Consider the following 18,522-nt stretch of genomic DNA (forward strand, 5'->3'; position numbering starts at 1 on the left):
AGATGCTTCCCACAAAACATGCATACCTGTCTAATAACACACGCAATTAAGATATAAAATACTGGTCTCATAGCCTTAGTTGCTTAGACTGTAATTCAAACCAAAATGAAAGGGATCTCTTTAAATGGGAGATGAAATTCATTCTCTGGTGTGCGACCACCTCTCCGCTTGTTGAATCGGCTTAAAAAAGTTCAGTGTTTCATCTTTAGAACAGGTTTCCGGACGGTGTAAAAAAATTAATAAAAATACAAAAATATTAATTTAGAAAAGTAGAAACATCTTAAGCCCACTCACGGTACAAATGCAATGTAGGTCTACAAAAACTTTTCGTGGGTGGGAGCCACATTAAAAAATAAATAAAAAAGCTGACTAAATCTCCAATTCAGCTCAGACATTATAAGTAATGAATAAAGAAAATAAAATAAGCGTTTTTACAGTGATTTTTAACAACACTAGGTTACTAATCAAATTTTGCCTTGATTATATCACATTTTAATTATCCTATAAGTATCTGCGATATGAACACCAACTGCATATCCTGTGTACAGAAATTGTATGTAAAACTAAAACTGACAGATCGTAATAAAGTAAATGCATAGTGGTAACGATGCCCAAGCCATTTCCCTCGGTTTGGGTTCTAGGACTATTTTTAATAGCTGGAATTTCAATAAAACTAGTTACTGTGCTGTAATATTATGTCTGTATTCTAATTTATATGAAGTATGCTTCCTGAATGACATAGCATCAGAGAAGTAGTCTAATAGCTAACCAGATGCCACGAACAAGTTAACGTAAGGATAGCTGTAAACGATCCCAGAAATGTGATGTTGTGTGCGCATTATTGCCCTATTTTATGTGATATGCCTCTTTGTAGATGTAAAGAGGCTTAGTTGGTTGTTATACGAGAAGGTAACTGATCCTAACGTGCAGCCCTCTCGTTGATCCAAGCACTTGGTTCACTTGTCAAGCATATTCGTGATTCGGATATTTGACAGCTCTGAATCCGGCTTTCTTTTCCCATTTTAATCTCAAGATTTCCAGAATAAAAATCTCTGCCGCCACCGATGAGATCGACTAACTCAACTGAAAAAAAAAAAAAGCTCTTTCTGTTTCAAAAATCAAACCATTCCTTTTTCAGTCAAAGAGCACATTGTTTCATCCATCCATGCAACTGCATTACGAAGGTGCTACAGAGTTTTCGGTACTAATTTGAGTGATCACGTTTTTATGATGGAATGCGATTACGTCATTCTTGCTTTGATGCATGAACGCGCCAGAGAGAGAAAGAAAGGAAGAAAAAAAAAGCCTCAGACATGTCATTGCGAATGTATGAGAACTTGGTTGCTGTCCCTAATTATTATTTATTATTGCGACCACAGTTTTAGAAACAATGTAAAATGCTATTACATAGCGTTTTACATTGTTTTACATTAGAATAATGGACAGAAGCTATCATCTCCAAGACAAAAAGAAAAAAAATATATATATATCTGCTTGAAATATATATATATATATATATATATATATATTTCAAGCAGATTCAATTATACACACACACACACATATTCACCTGCATTCAACAAATAAGGCCACTTTTGTGTAGTTAAGCACGCATTTAGTTTGTTCGTTTTAGCTTTTAAAGTAAAGCAAACTGCACGCGACTTTCAACAGCTGTTATTTACTAAACGATCGATACCCGAGGTAAATCGTTTTTACGGTATCTGAATCAGTCATTATTATTTATGGAATATGGCTCACTTTCTTCTTTTGTAATCTATAGCTTCGAATAGATCTTAGATATGTCAGATAAATCAGCTGATGAGGAAGTAATATGAGCCTTCTTTTTTGTTGGAACATTGTGCGGCTGATAAAGAAAATGTACGTCCATCTGTTTCTAATCGTGAAGGATTAATTGGTTACTCTTTTTTTTTTTTTTTTGTCATTGACCATCTTTCTTTTAAAAAAAACTGTGTAGAATTTGAAAAATTTCATACTCTAATAGAAATGCTTGTTTGTCCCACAGTTAATTAAAATTATGATCTTCATCCTTTCTAGCGGTTAATTTAAATAAATAACGCTAGAGATTTCCATATTGTGGAATGTCTTTATCCTCAGCGCTTTAATTAATATTTTCTTTTGTAAAAAGTTTTTTTTTTTTTTTCCCCCCGCTTGGTTATAAAGTAAATTAAAAAGAAATTATTATCATTTTAATCCTTCCCGAGCCTGAACAAACAATGCGCTTGGAGTGGAGGGGCGAATGCTGGTGTTGAAATTCACGCTTGCTCTTGTTATCATTCAGGGAGTGGGAGGTGATTGAAGTCTGATTAACGGAATAATGAATTACTGACCATTTAAAACTATATATTTAGAAATTTATGTACATTTAATCATACAAATACAACATTTATTTTACAAATGATATTCTATCTTTCAATTTAGCTACTTGAATACAAATTCTATCCTACGGTTCTTCTTTATGAACTGGTCAATAGCATCGTCATAAAAAGTTGGCTGTAACTTAATTTTCCCCAAGCACCACGTACACTTGTAAAGGCTGCTGAAGTTCACTGGCTAGAGCTACGTTGACTGCGTATGGCCTGTGTTTAAGCAACAGAGTGAGACGACGTGAAATTGCTAGCGCGCGCATGAAATCACAGTGCTGCTGCGAGGACCTGGAAGCTCCTACAACCGAGCAAGCCAAGATAGCTTTGACTGGACGAGCGAGCATCGGCCTTCGATACACAACGCAAAGCTCAATTATTGCCGCGCAAGCTTAAGACGTCTTCTGTCTACAAAAATAAAAGCCTAAATGGAATGCTTATAAATGCATGCATTTATTAACAAATAAATATTACTTCTTTCTCAATTAATGAGCTTGCGCAGCAAGCATGGAGAATTCGCCCCTGTTGGAGTGTCATCTTCATAAATTGGCTGCTTCTGTCATAGAGGTTGTTGACTCCACTATCAAATTGCCTCTATCCCATAATGAACATACGCTTACTTTCGGACGTATTTATTACTATGCATTGTGAGCGTGACTATGAAGACTGGTTTCGACCTTTTTCTGCACTGATTTAGCTTTCAATGTCTTCATGAGTCTAGCTCCTACTGATGAGGCCAGTCTGGGTATCGACCTCATAATGCATAGCAATGTACGCTTTCAAAAGGAAGTGCGTATTATGGATAGTGATCCAAATGATGTGAAGATAACAGCCTCAATATACAAGTAGCCTAGTCGTGCCGATACACTACGCCATCTTACTGGCACTTGGGTAAAGGATTAAGAACAAGAATATAATTACTGAGTAGTATCATTTATTAAGACTTTCTGTTGCGTAGAAAATTAAGTAAGTTTCCCTAAAAGATTACATGCGATGTAGAAAATTGCTTAAAAGTGCGAACCATTTAAGGGAAATAACCGCAGATGATGTATGTATATGTATATTGCTTTTATTTTCATTCTGTCTTGCTCCATGGATATGATTCATTTGCGGCTGAATTTCATTCCAAGGGATGCAGCATAAATGCTGTTATAATGTATTCTACTGTGTTTTCCAATCATTTATTCTTTGACAAATTTAACTTGGCCACATATTTTAGTTCAGTTCAACATTCCATTTTTAGGAAGTAAAGTTTGCTGTTGTACCTTGTAAGATTTACAAATTTAGTAATAAAGAACAGACTCATTTTGTGATAGGCCATGATATGCTATTCACAGTATGGGTTAACAAGACAAAAATCACCTTCATGCCACACACATTCAAAGTGAAGACAACAGTGTGATTTTTTTCGAAAGAAAAAAAAAAGAATATCGTGGTCAGCGAGATTTTTTGTAAACTAGTAGTTTCACCAAAATTTCCCCTACTATCATAGAAAGTAGTCTATTTTAATTCTAATTATGCAATTTAATTATCAATTATAAAAGTATTTTATGATTAAATAATTCATTTATAATACCATAGTCGAAAAGTTCCGGAAATCCCACAATTAGGCAATTTGCGTTTGCATTCAACTTATACCGACTTCTAGTGGGTAGTTTGCTTGCCTTTCATTATTGAAACATCGACGTCATTTGCTTCCTTTGATCAATGCAGGTTGGTAAGCCAAGTATTTGCTTTTATATATAATATGTAAATCATATGCGTGCACGCACTTTTTTTTTTTTTAAACCGGATTTGCCGGAAATAGCTTACTAGATCATCTATACGATACTTATGAGAAAGTGAAATGAACGCCATCTATAAAAAAAAAAAAAAAAAAAAAAAAAAACATAACCACAAGCCAAGTAATAATTTTTCTTCTTTTGCTATAGACAAACCTGGTTGAATGCGTGTCAGACATAGTGGCACTCTGGCAATGAGCTAAGCTGCATGTCGTGATTGTAGTCGGACAGCATCATTATGAGTAATGCTCCCCAATCATTACTTTTTCACGAACCAGGCGCCCATAACTGATATTCGGCGTGCAAACAATAGCCTCAGCTTCATAACAAAAACAAATAAGTTGACAATAATGCTGACATTTCTTCATTGTGATAGCGCTTTTAATGCTACTGAAATAGTAGTTGCCGAATGAACCCTTATTTGTTGTATAAGAAACATTCATTGTAAAAGCTATTATTAAAATGGATAAAGAAATCATACAAGAAGCCGATGCACTTTAATAGCTTTACTGATCGTACTGCCGAAGAAGTAAGCACATAATTGGTACTCCTATATCATATCCAAAGAACCTTTATGACTTTTCAACCGAAGGTGAGTTAGGCACTCTAATATGGCGGTGGAAAACGCTTTTCCTCCCTCAAAAGCAAGTGTATATATATATATATATATATATATTCAGACAGACAGAATTCGAATCTGAGTCTTTCCCACTGCCCGAAGAACACACGAATTCACCGACATGGCATATTGGCACCATAGCTTTAGTTTCTTCTTCCATAATTGGAATATCCACTTCTCAGCGAAAGCATATAAATATGCAAGTCTTCATGATAGTGAACAGCACCATAATTAAATTGAATACAAGCTATCTGATTATGGAAATTCGCGTCAGATGTTTCAGATCTTTCTAATCAATGGATTTTTATTATTATTATTATTTTTGACTTCTTCCTAAAGACATTTATTCAGTATTTATTCCAGTGTTGTATTATAGGCGTTTTATACTGTTTAGCGGGATGATGATGTGCTTGAGGGAAAAAAGCTAACTTAGATTATATTGCGGGATCGAGACGAAAATATTTCGAGAAGATTCGATATTTCCAGTCTAAGTTTCTAAGACAAAGTGAATTTAAATGCTACAAGTGTCCAACCATCCGAACTTGACGTACCACCAGAGGAAAGAAATTCAATTGATTGGAAACCGATTGTGATTAATTCGCAATACAGATTCAAGTGAGACAACGTGTAGCTGGTGACATGACCCAGTTCGCTTCGCATATTGATGAAAAATCGACTAGCCTCTTATTGTATTTGCTATTTTTATTTTAAATATAGATTGATGTTATGCATTTATTTATGTCGCTGACTTACAAGTTTTATTTTTCGTGTCTCTTCGTGAATTATTTATTCAGTATTCAAAAAAAAAAAACCTTTCTTTTTATTTCAAATATTTGTGATACATGTTTAAAAAATATTACTAATCAGTGTACCAGAGCGAATAAGACATATCATATTTTGAATGAAGCAATTAATTCAGTGTTGGTTTTTATTGAAGGTTGTCTCAAGAATTTTAATGAAGTTGGAATTTCGAATCCCCTTAAGGCTGTTTTACTTAATTTATCTACGTTTTCTGCAAACACTTCCCAGTGTAATACAAAGTTCATCCTACCAATGAACCATGACTGACATACGTGAATCGGTGTTTGTTTGTTTTTTTATTATTTCCCCATCGTTTCCTTTGAAGCGCTTTTTTGACGATGTTCCACTTTTTATAGCGTTCGTTCTCGGAATGAAATCGATGAGCTATCATCTGTTCCGTTTCGTTACCATCTGTGCTAGCTAGACTCCAGAATCACGAGTGTGATTTTGGAGTACCAAAAGAAAACAACGAATAAAGAAGAGCAAAGGCAACATTCCTCCGCTACTTTTGTACCTTCGTGTAGTAAACAGGTGTGCTTTCCATATCGTTGAACAATCGATCAACATTCCTTGGAGAAAACAAGTTTGATTTTTTTCCCCTCCTGCGAAATGTTTCTTGGCTTCACTTAAGACTGTTGGAGATCTTGTCATCTGCAATCATTTTGCCATGGCTATTTCGACTGCCTTCTTTTAATTAATAAGCATATATTCCGACATGAAACTTCACTGCTCAGATTCATGTAAATACTATTGTTTATTGCAGTGAAAATAGCCTTTGATTACTTGTTATAGTGAAGCAAAAGAATTTCAGTTTTACGCAGTACATATTAAGACTTCATCCAACCCTACCTCAGAGAAATGCACTCAAGAAGAATACGCCCTACGAAAGAAGGAAAAGCATACTCGTGATTAATAGCTTTCATTGTATTACTTAATAAAATATTAGCCTCAGTTAAGGCTATCTTTCAAGTTGTCCCCGAAAAACCCGCTCACGTACTCGATATACACCTTTAAATTGATGACAAACTTGCACATGGCTTATTTGACAAACAATAGCATATATGAAACTGATATAAATAAACTACTACAAGCATTTCTTCGAATGCATATATAGAGATAGTAGGAACTTCAAAATAGTGAACACAGTTGAATACATCGCATAGATTTATTGTTGCTTTGCGGAAAGCGAATCGTGTCATTTTCTTCGAGTGCGTGCATAGATCCTTTATGTCATGAACAATGTCTAAGATAATTGACAGCGTCATCTATAAATAATCTCAAGGCTCGTATTCTTTTCCACCACACCCCTCTTACCTTTGACCTTCTCCTACAATTTCGATGCCGTATTATGTGGCTAAATCGTTGCTGCACGTCCTTGGTGATTATTTAAAATATATGTAATGGCACATATCTCATCGAGCTTTTGTGTTTGTGTAAAATACGACCGAGATTTGACGTTATATTAGTTTTTATTGCATATATGCGCCAAGCATATATGTACAGATTGCTTGCACGAATACAAAATCTAGTCTCACCCATCATGTAATAGGATCTCCTATCTTTCAAAAATCACAGAATGCTAGTTAAGAGTGGCTGCACCATTGTATAGTTATATACTAAATTAGTAAAGCGACAAAATTTGGTGTCATTTTTGATGGTATTGTTTCTTCATTGCATATAAATATCATTGGAATGATTAAAAATGCATTTAATTACACGTTGTAACGATTGGATTGGATTTCCATATTTGCCTCATTTCATTATTCTATTATCCTTTATAAATATTTTAAACAGTCTTCTTTAATGAAGGATATACTGTTGTAGTGATAATGGTATTAATGCATACAGCTGTAAGCTTCAGTCTTGAAGTTTATACTTCAGGTAATGTTAATAGCTAAAAATAATTGTATGACGTAGGAAAAAGTACCTGATATATAACGTATGGTCGACTCAACGTTTTGCTTAACCAAGATTATAAACATATCCTACTGTCTTTCGATCAGTTTATACCTTCCTTCACTTACCGTGTTTCTTTTATTTCAGCGAACTTCTGTAACGGGAGTTACAGAAGTTCGCTGTAAGTTGGCTCTGTTGAGCCAAACATTTTACAGTTGGGAATGATTCCACCTCAGACATCACTGCAAGCTATATCGGTCTTCCAATTTCGACATACTTATTTCTTAGTTAAGATAAAAAGCCAAATGGCTAGTTTTCTGGCACCTTAATATAGAAAATGAGGGGATAAACATCCTTTGTTGTTTTATAGCCAGTAAGCGAAACTAAAGATCGATAACTACGATCTATAAGTTTCATGCCGAAAAACTATCGGCGAAGGCAATTCGAAGTAAAGGTGGAGCAAGATCCCTCGCTATTCTTGATATTTTCTCATAATGTAAAACACAGCTCCTAGGAGATGTGAAAATATCAAGAAGAGTGAGGGATCTTGCTCCACTTTTACTTCGAATTGCCTTCGCCGATAGTTTTTCGGCATGAAACTTATAGATCGTAGTTATCGATGTTTAGTTTCGCTTACTGGCTATAAAACAACAAAGGATGTTTATCCCGTTATTTTCTATATTAAGGTGCCAGAAAACTAGCCATTTGGCTTTTTATCTTAACTAAAATATAATTACACCTTTATGGCATTCGTATAGTGAAGGTATGTAAGTTCTTTTCACTAAGCCTTGATATCTTCCAGGTCTACTTACTCACTGATGAGACCTCAAAAAAGGTTGAAACCGGTCTGGGTAGTGACCTCTCCTCATAATGTAATGACAGTATTACATCTCCTAGGAGCTGTGTTTTACATTATGAGAAAATATCAAGAATAGTGAGGGAGCTTGCTCCACCTTTACTTCGAATTGCCTTCGCCGATAGTTTTTCGGCATGAAACTTATAGATCGTAGTTATCGATCTTTAGTTTCGCTTACTGACTATAAAACAACAAAGGATGTTTATCCCCTTATTTTCTATACTTATTTCTTACTTTTATGCGAATTTCAGTTCAGGCAGGTTTATAAGGGGGAGAGAGAGTGTTTATTCACAAATACCTCTGCAGATCGTCGTTCATCCGATTTTGAACAAATTTGGAATGTTGTTTCATACATTAAGGTCCCTTGACAGTTTACCATAATTGAACCAAAAGTAAATACGGGATGATAGAATAATTTGGGAAGTAAAATGCCAACTGACATCCCTGCAGATTGCGCTATTCATCGTCAAATATCGTATAAAACTGACCTCGTGTAAAAAAAAAAAAAAAAAACACCTCAAACTCGAGCCAAGTAACAAGCAACTCCTTAGCTGACATTTGTTTTGATAGTTGCGAATGTAATTTAAGTCTTAAATTTGAGCGATACCATAAAAGCACTAACAGTACCGCCAATTATTAAAATTGATGTTAGTAAATCAGCCTAAGTGCGGCGAGCCTGTATATCTTTCTCGGTATTTGCGAATATATTCTCCAAGGCAGGATTTCATTAACTATCGTAGATTGGATTCTGATATAGGATATCCACCATGATGATAGGGCTAACCTTCCTAGAAAAACACGTTTCTTTCTCTATTCCTTCCTGAGACTATACGTAATTAATAGACATAATATACTTGTCTTGTGTCCTTGGTACTAGGAGGTAATTCTAAAACAACAATAAAGTTATGGAGTTGCTTTAATTCGTGGTCAGGGTTTTCTATTATTGGTGTACGCTAGCAAACATGTGTATTAAGTCATGGACGGCAGCTATAAATAGAGTTTATGCGCTAATAAGGCTGCGTGGTTCGGACTTTTGATATCCTCATAATTTGTAATGTTAATACTCATATGTAATAATCTAATACATGCTTAATTATGTGTTGCATTATAAGTGTTGTATTATTAATAATGTACATTAAATATCTGGTGAATAAACAATATTTAAAGAATATTTCTGTGCATCACAGATATTCATATAAAAAATAGTCCTAAGTATGCATAAGTTGTGTGTGTCCACTGACCAGCTTTGTATTCGTAAGGATCACTTTCTCTCATTCACATGACTCACAGCCAGACATATGATTATTAGATTTCAAAATAGAATAGTGAGACTAATATTGTGATGGAAGGGAGAGTTTGAAGAGAACATTCGTTTTAAATATTTTTAATAGAAACATAATTTATTAATAGATTTTAAGTTGCTTTGGCAGTATTATTATCGTATGAAGGGGGGGGGTTGCAGGGCCGTCGGGTGCATATGAGCCGCCTTTGTGCAAGCTTTAAGAAACTGTCCCCCTTGAAAGTCAATGAAAGTAATTAAAAAAGGAAACATTTTTATAATTATAAATATTTATTACAGTTATAATTACAAGAGTAATCACACAAATCAAAGCAAGGAAATCGCATATGAAGAGTAAAATATATAATTATGTATAACAAAATAATTTTGGATCATTTATACATAAGAAATAAGTTTATAAATACAATCACATATGAATGATATTATGTACCTTATAAAATTACAAAATTGTCCTCTTCGTGCTTTTAATACCACAAAAGTCTTAATTAATTTGTCTATATATTATAGACAAATCTTAAATTCTTGGGTTGTGGTTGATCGTAAATAATTTTTAATTATTTTGAGTCTCGAGAAACTTCTTTCCCTTGAACCACTGATACTGGTAATGTTAGATAACCTTTTACAATATAATAAATATTACTTACTCTTAGGATTATATTCGCAGGCTTCTCTCGAAAAACCTTAATCAAATGTAATGCTTCAGATTTTGCAGTTTCTCTCCTGTGTATACCTTCATCGAAAAAAGAGAGAGAGACGGATCTCTAATATTCCACTTAGAGTCGGAGTTAAAAGTTGGCTGAAATTTGGTTCCAAGAGTAGTCAGTGACAGTGATTCGAACCAAACACTGGTGTGTGATGCCAAGCAATTTGATGCACAAAATGAATCTTGAGATCTGCATTTGAATCTAGTTTCTTGCTTTTCACCAAGTTCAATTTTAGGATTGTGTTTGAATCTATTTTTCGTCTTATCTTCTCTCTCTTTCAAGATTCTGTCCCCCCCCCCTACTTTTCACATCTGTCACTGATTTTTATTAGTTCAGCAAGTCGGTTGGATGTACTTTTACATTGTGACGACTTTCAAGATACTTTGAGTTAGCTTGATATCCCAAATGTGACCGCCTGTGTTACTTTACCCTATGACCGTTACTGCTGATTAGTATGCATAGTCAAACGATTAATTTCCTTTCTTTCTGTACCACCTGCGTACTAGCCACGAGAGAAAGGCTGTCCCTGATTACTTATTGGTTTTCGCTACATGGCTTCTTAAATATCATCGCAGTTTACGATTATACACACACACACACACACACACAATACTCTGCAAGTACGCAAAGCCAAATCTGGCAGAAAATTATAGCTATCCATTTAGTCTGAAATTCCCGGAAGAAAAACCCTGCCACCAACATGAGACAAACTGACAAATTGAGCCTTTCAACTTCACTCGAAAAACCCAATAAACCTTCTACGTTTAGAGTTTGCATCGATGGCATTCGAACTCGGATCTTCAAAATTGAATTATGGAGGTTTTACTTCTGTACACTCATTCCTGCTTGTTTTGTTTTACGACAGTGAGTTATATGAGGTTGTTTCCATGGCATCTGTAGGTTATTTTCCTGCTAAACAGAGTAATGCGTTCGAGTCAACTTATACCATAAATCTTTTAAATCATAGAAATGAAAAGACAAATGAATGAGTTGTAGGCTATAATATATATTTTTTTCACAAATACAATATTCATAGTGATTACCATTTAATGTGCATGTTTTTTCTCAGTTATTCTCGTCATTTTTATAGTGAGTATGTCATCTACCGATTGGAAGAAGATACATTTCCTTCAAAAGTAAATTCCATCCATAAAACATCTCTGGTTTTCGCCATTTTCTCCCCTCCCCGCATGCCATTGTTTCTGGAACCATATGTTAGCAGTTGACCTCGCATGTTGTACAGACTGCCGCCCATGCCTTATGACGCGGACTATTGTTGCGCGTCTAAAAGTGGCGTGATGACTGTCTCTTGCTTTATGGAACATTAAACCGTTCCGTTCATTGCGAAAATTTGATTCGTACACGGTTGTTTGGTGACTCAGGACCTCTGTTTATCTTTGGTGTGTGTCGTACAAGTGTCGATGTCACGAGGTTGGGTAATTAATGATGAAACGTGTGAGACGGCGGACGCTATGTAAAAGCAAGGTAATGTATGCTCTTTGTTTATTTACCTGTTTTTCGGTATATTTGATATTTCCTATCCGGTATTTTCCTTTACAGGCGTTTGAGGAAACATCACGTTTCCTATTATAGTTATTAATAACTTTTTTCATTGCAATCTTGGCGAAAGTTATTAAGCAAATCCAGTTGATCATGATTTTCTTATTCACTAGGAACTGGGACAGCGAGTCCCAATGTTTTTAATTGCTCTTCAACCTCTTTAGAACTGGTTCCAACTTAGCAACTTTGTATCTGACTGCTAGATTTTTATTTTTACTTGTCTTAATCGTAATTATTTGCTTCTTTTGCCGTTATTGCTTCTGTTTTTTTTTTTTTTTTTTTTTTAATCCTTGAATTTAATTCTTGAAATCATAGTTCATGTCAGTTATGAAATCGGTTATCTAAACAAAATGAGAAAAGTTTGGATTGCACCGTTATATTCAGAAAGTATATTCTATGCTTTCACCAGAACTCGTTGCTGAATGATAAACTTGCTCGTATTATGTTACCATTAAATAATGAATTAAAGGATGAGAGTTTATTCGATTCTTTTTACATATGATCTGCTAAAACTTCATTGTCAAAGCAGTGATATGATGCTAAACTAACATTAGTTCGTGAAATGCTAAGTATTATTATTATACGATGTCTATAACAAGTGATAGAAAGATCTAATGAACTACCATAATGTTAATAAACAGATATAACAAACTTTTTTGATAATATTTTCAGATTATTAATGAGGGGAAACAATAATGGTGATTGAGCCTGTTTTGTTCATGTGATTTGATTCACAAGGAACTGTCTGCTCATGACACCCTGTAACCAATCTTGAGTGGAGACGCTATTAGAATAGAGAATGATAATCGTTCAACCGCTTTAACTTGGATGTAGAGCGAATTCATAACACAATGCGTAGTACATACCATTATTCCAAACCTACTAAATTTTACTCTTCCCTTATTTTAAGTTCTATAATTTTTGATTATAAATATGCCTAGATGTTTCCGATATCCATCCTTGTACTAATGTAAACGCGAATTTGCAATGAAACGCTTGTAGTATTATCGTTTGAAAATAATTGCCTTAGTCTCGACAAGCTTTGGCGTGTTAACGTCGCTCTTGTATCCGTATGTGGTATAACGTTTGCTTTTAATCTTTAAAAAACATATCACATTACGTATTAGTAGCGTTCTTCGAAACTTTGTCCTTACATACCTGTGCTGGCTGGCGTTCGCCATCGGTCAACTGGATAATTGTTTCAACAGCTACCAGCAAACATGTACGATGTGTTTCTGTAATTTATATGACTATGTCCATTTTAGATATTGGAGGTGGGTTCTGTTAGTAGTACCTCTTTCTACATCCGAGCAGTTTCATTTCATTATCTGCGCAGTTTACTGTATTATGGCAAATATTTTTGTGTGTACATTGTGTTTTGCTATGCTGCTATTCAGTGAAGCTATTTAGACCATGGATAATGCAGTTTTCGAAAACATCGCATGGTAGAGAGCTGCTGGTAAATGAAACCTTTGTTTTTCAGGACTGTTTTTGGTATTGAACGAGGGCGAAGCACACGTTTATCCCATTCCTTCATCTCTATACATCTTCTGTATCACACAACAAAGAGAGTTCTTTATCATTTCCTTGTGTACATGTACAACAACAAGCTTGCCTATCTAGAGCAGAACTATCATACGCTGAGATATATGAACATTGCATTACAAGAGAACAGTAACCGTATTGGCCAAAGTAACACTGTTTTCCCATCTCATAATCTTTTTGAGAACAGTTTGAAGCCATTGTAGGAAGGAAGGATGAGTTACTTAACCGATTTATATACATGTAGTCAGGATTAGCAAAAACTTCACCTTTTAGGAACGAAAACAGACCGTCCTGTCCGGTAATCTTCCGATATATATTATTTAATATTCAACCATATTTTTTATGGTATTTTTGGTTTCTCTCTTTATAGAATATGCTTATAACTTGTGTTTAAATTGTCTAAAAGCGGTTTGACATTCTAGATTAATTTCTTACATGTAACATGCGCCCAGTTGCAGGTATCCTTTGAATTCTTATAGACAGAACATTTTAGTATTACTATTAATTGATGTTCATGGGCTACTGCTCTGTAATTCTGGGGGGAGGGGATAATTAATTTTCCAAGGATCGATTATTTTCCCGAAATTTACTCTTATATAAAAGATTTAAAACTGGAAAAGATTCCTCTGGAATAAAGAGCGAGAAAGAGATAAACAGTATAGTTGAGTTTTGATTATTTCAATTAAAATGAAATTATATTAATAGTAATTCTCACATTTTTGCAGCTTAGGAATATATCGATGGGCTGGAATGCTGGTTAACTAAGTAGGGAGATAGATTCCGTTTCTTGTGATTTGTGAAGTTTTTTAACTTAAATAGTACGGCAATTGTTTGTTCAATATGTCGCATTGTTGCTGTCAAATTTTTGTTTCCTTCTACAACATGAACTAATTAAAAAGAGCTGAAATCTAGAAAGTGTATCGGTTAAGAGGTTTGCGTGCATTCTTGAACCAAACAAATGTAGCTAGTAACACGTAACTTAGTGACCCACTTTCTGTCGACTGCTTGAAATTATATCCAACTTTATAACTCACGAAATTCTTAATAAGCGCCGATAATACTACTTTTAGCGCACTTAAATCCTTTAAAAAGCTGTTGGAATTTATCCAAGGAGATTTTTTTAAGGATAGAGCACATCTGCTGTTTAGCTGTACATTTGAAATTTGTATTTATCGACATTGAAGACTAGTGTTTAAATACCGTATGAAATGTAAAGTGTTTTATGATTATGCACTGATTGCTTAGTTTCGTTTAAACAATATGTTTGTAGTATGCAGCGTGCTAAAGAAATTAGAATCACAGGCATTTTATTTATTTCGTCGAAAAAAAATATATAAATAAGATGCCTTACATTTGAAAACAGAAGCATCCATCTGTATTATACAGTTAACTAAAACAACATACTGATATCCCTCTTGTGTAAATAAGTCACCTGTATTAAAACCAAGGTCAAATTTTTCTTATGGTGTCATAGATATCAGTGTTTTCTTTTTTTTTTAAAAAAAATAAACGGGTTATAAAGGAATATTAATGAGAAGAAGTATGAAAATTTAGCATTTGTCATTGTATAGTTTATAAAATATATAGATGCGAATTGAAATTTGTAAACGAATAGTTACATTGGGGGATAGACTCTGAAAACAACAAAATTACAAAAACATTTTGCATTTCTTCCCCCGGTTTTTGTGGTTATGATACTGACGACAGGTCTAAATCTATTACCGGCAGATAGAGATACTATTTGTAATCGATTTAGACATATCTTTTAATAATGATACTGAAGACAGGTCTAAATCTCGCCTGTAATAGATTTAAACCTGACTTATATATATATATATCTCACATGACATATCTGTCCTCTATTCGTTCGGAGAAAAGTAGATAGGAATAGTTGGAAAAAAAGCGTGATAGGAGTTCAGCGATTATATTTGGACATCAGAAATATGAAACTTAATCGATATGAGCTACAGATTATCGAATATATATAGCTTATGAAAAAAAATTAAGGTTCGTTTCTTTTTTCTCTTTTTCACAAATTTTTCATCACTACGTTATTTCTTCTTACCTAGTAAAAATTTAAAAAAAAGCAGAAATAAAGTTGAATCCCTTTTATGTAAACAAGTCTGTATAGAAGTCAAATATTTTTAATCTCGTGTCGCCAATTTTAATGTTTTATAGTATTAACATCTTAGAAATTTGGCGACGAACTTTATCTGTCACTAGAGATGTTTATTGCCTGATGTGAGACCCCTAGCTTAATTATTGTAGGCTTGACGCGGCTTGAAAAAGTTCTTCCATGTTTAGTCTCTAGAGAAGGGTAACTAGATTATCTAACCCGTCCAAGCTGATACTTATGAATTAGAGTAACAACTTTTTGTGGATGATATTAACATAAAAAAGCTTAAATACTTATCACTTTTTTTTTTCTTATTTTATAAGTCTCGAGACGCTGGCTCCGCGGTGGCACTAGTGGCTTATATCACTTTTTTTTTTTTTGTTATTATCCTTATCAGGTTTTGTCCCTTTTCATTATCCTTTTTTTTTTTTAACTTCGTAATGGTGTATCTTCTCAGCATTACGAATTTGAATCTGTGTGAATGCTTCTTGTCAAATGTATCTCTCACCTGTTTAAGATACAACTTATAAGTCCTCGGCTCCTGTCGCTCTCTAGCAAAATCCTTCATACCTGTATGAAGTATTTATTCCACCTGTCGTCGTTGCGATGGATATATAAAATCCGTAATATCATTGATACAGTTTTATTGATCAGTTCCTCAAGCTTCGAGTTTTTATAATAAACTTTTGTAATGTACTGTGTTGCTGAAATCAAAGTGCACAATATCTGATTAATTCCAGTAATCTAACTCTTTGGGAACGTCTCACTAACTTATTAATCTTCATTTAACATGATCTACATTTATTTTTTACAAATCCACAGTGACTCCAGTCTCCCTTATAATTTCGGCCGTTAGCCATTTACTGATTTATTAAATATTATTTTTCTTGCTATGGGTTAAGCGTATCGGCCTGCAGTTTGCTGCAGCGATTTTTGACTCATTTTTGTATAAGAAGTGGCATTGTCCTTCTTCGGTCTCTATTACATCTCGTTGTCCAGTGAAAGTCATATTTGTGACTTGAAAGATTTACATTTTGGCTTTCATCAGCTTCTTTAAGAAGCCTTAGCAAGCGACGCCATTCATCCCTAGAATTTTGTTATGTTACTGTTTTCATAGTTCATCAGTAAAATCTGTTTCTGTGAATGGAATCACTCTGGGATAACTAAGTAACTTAAGGTTTGCGCACGCAGAAATGCTTACAAAAGCAAAAACACTGAACATCTCTTATAAAACGAATGAATTTTCTTTCTTTTTTTGAGATATTTTCCACTTGAACCCATTTTTTAAAAGATAACTGTGCATGATTTTTTGCTTTTTACCTAAAACAGAATATGAGTTTGGAATTTTGACTTAATTAGAATTTTGGAATTGGAATAATCAGTCTCAACGTTGGATTGTTTAAAGAAAGAATTTAACCTACTTAAGCACTAGATTTGTTGCAACCTAATTTTTCCTTTTGTATAAGAAATATTGCTGCGTCTAATATGACTCATGGGTTGTGATTAGCATGTAAAGCGAAAACGAAACGCTCCCTAATTATCACACACTATCATTCTTGGCCAGCTACGAGGGAAAGCTTGTTGCATGTCGGCTGCATTGGGTTAATTTTGTATGGCTGTATATTTTATGCTTTGCGTAAAGGTTGGAATAAACCAGTTTTGCTTGTGTAACCTAATTTTTATTTTTATTTTATTCACTTAGTTTCTCCTTGCTACAATGCGGTTACCAACCACTTATTTTCGTTCCTTAAGTATTCTTTTAAAAATGTGAAACATTCTGAAATACATAATACTGACGTTTAAGAAATGATCTTTCAAGGATATCGTCATGATATCCATAATATATTACAGGAATTTTTGATATGAATAAAAACATTTCTTCCATTCAGTAAAACGGTTTGAAACTTGAATCTATCGAGAACCGTATTTGTGTTAGTTGGGCAGATCGTTACGCGTCCCATGCATAATTTTTCGGCCAAAGTTCTTCTGATATTCATGATATTTCGATTAACTTCTATGCTAGGTATGAGAAATGGGAATTATGGTAATAAGCAATGAAAGAAATAACCGGCCCACATTTGAGAATTCGGGATTTCAAAATTTGCTATAAACTGGTAGTAATTTTCGAGGCAGAAGTAGTTTTCTAGTAATTTTTAATAAATTTGTATCATCTGTAACTGATATTATTAGTAAATAGAAACCACTGAAATTGTGATATTAGAATAAAACCAGGGAGATGAATTCTATTTACATCCTGATGACTATCATTTTCTTTTTCTTTTTTTTTTTTTTCTGGATGAATTACAGTACGGTGCACTTTTAAGCATTTCCTTGATGCACTATTTTTCCATGAATTCAATGGCGATGTAGTACACAGATCCGTTTAAGTAATCTATCTGCCCTTCATTTTCTTAATGGTCAGACTTCCTCCTTGATTTAGTCTCTCTCTTCCTCTTACTCTCCCGCCTACAGTTCTTTGTTACTAATTTTATATGGTCACCTTATCTTCAAAATCTCTTATAAAGTATTTATTTATAATCGCTCTTTTCAGGTACAAATATGTATAATTTTATATATATATAATAATTTTATTTTTAAAAACTGTTATTAAGTATTATACTGAAATGAAGAACTATAGTAAGATTATTCTAAAATAAGATCTCGACTTCATTAATTGTGAATTTTGCTAATACATTAAAGAATTATACATAAGGAAGAATAAATGAAATAGAAGGTTGAACTAACATTTTAGACATTTCCTTGTTTGAGAATGCCGTGTTTCGTCTTCGTGCAGATTGCTATCAGAGGGACGACTTGCAAGCAAACTCTTCAAACTTCCGTGTGCGAGTATTTTTATGAACTTATTAATACTTTCAGTTGTTCACGATTAGGAAGAGTTTTTATGCACGGTTACCGTCCTAAAAGTTTTCTTGAAGTATGTCTTAGAGACCTACTGGAATGAA

At 34.0% G+C, this 18,522-nt stretch overlaps 1 protein-coding gene across 3 annotated transcripts in view; it reads left to right on the plus strand.

Annotated features, from left to right (window-relative positions):
* Nin (blastoderm-specific gene 25D) overlaps positions 1-18,522 on the plus strand; it is a 511,736-nt gene that overhangs the window by 66,912 nt on the left and 426,302 nt on the right. The window contains exon 2 of one of the 3 annotated variants that reach the window (XM_090406751.1): positions 11,429-11,823. The exons of 1 other annotated variant lie outside the window; for it this stretch is intronic. The gene's annotated coding sequence lies outside the window, so the exon portion shown is untranslated. Of the gene's footprint in view, positions 1-11,428; positions 11,824-13,604; positions 13,742-18,522 lie in introns of those variants that run through there. One more of the 3 variants, XM_090406752.1, reaches the window with a different exon arrangement.

The sequence above is a fragment of the Typopeltis vanoorti genome, chromosome 17 (genome assembly GCF_054136105.1).
Source record: "Typopeltis vanoorti isolate ZY-2024b chromosome 17, IOZ_Tvanoo_1.0, whole genome shotgun sequence".
NCBI lineage: Eukaryota > Metazoa > Arthropoda > Arachnida > Uropygi > Thelyphonidae > Typopeltis > Typopeltis vanoorti.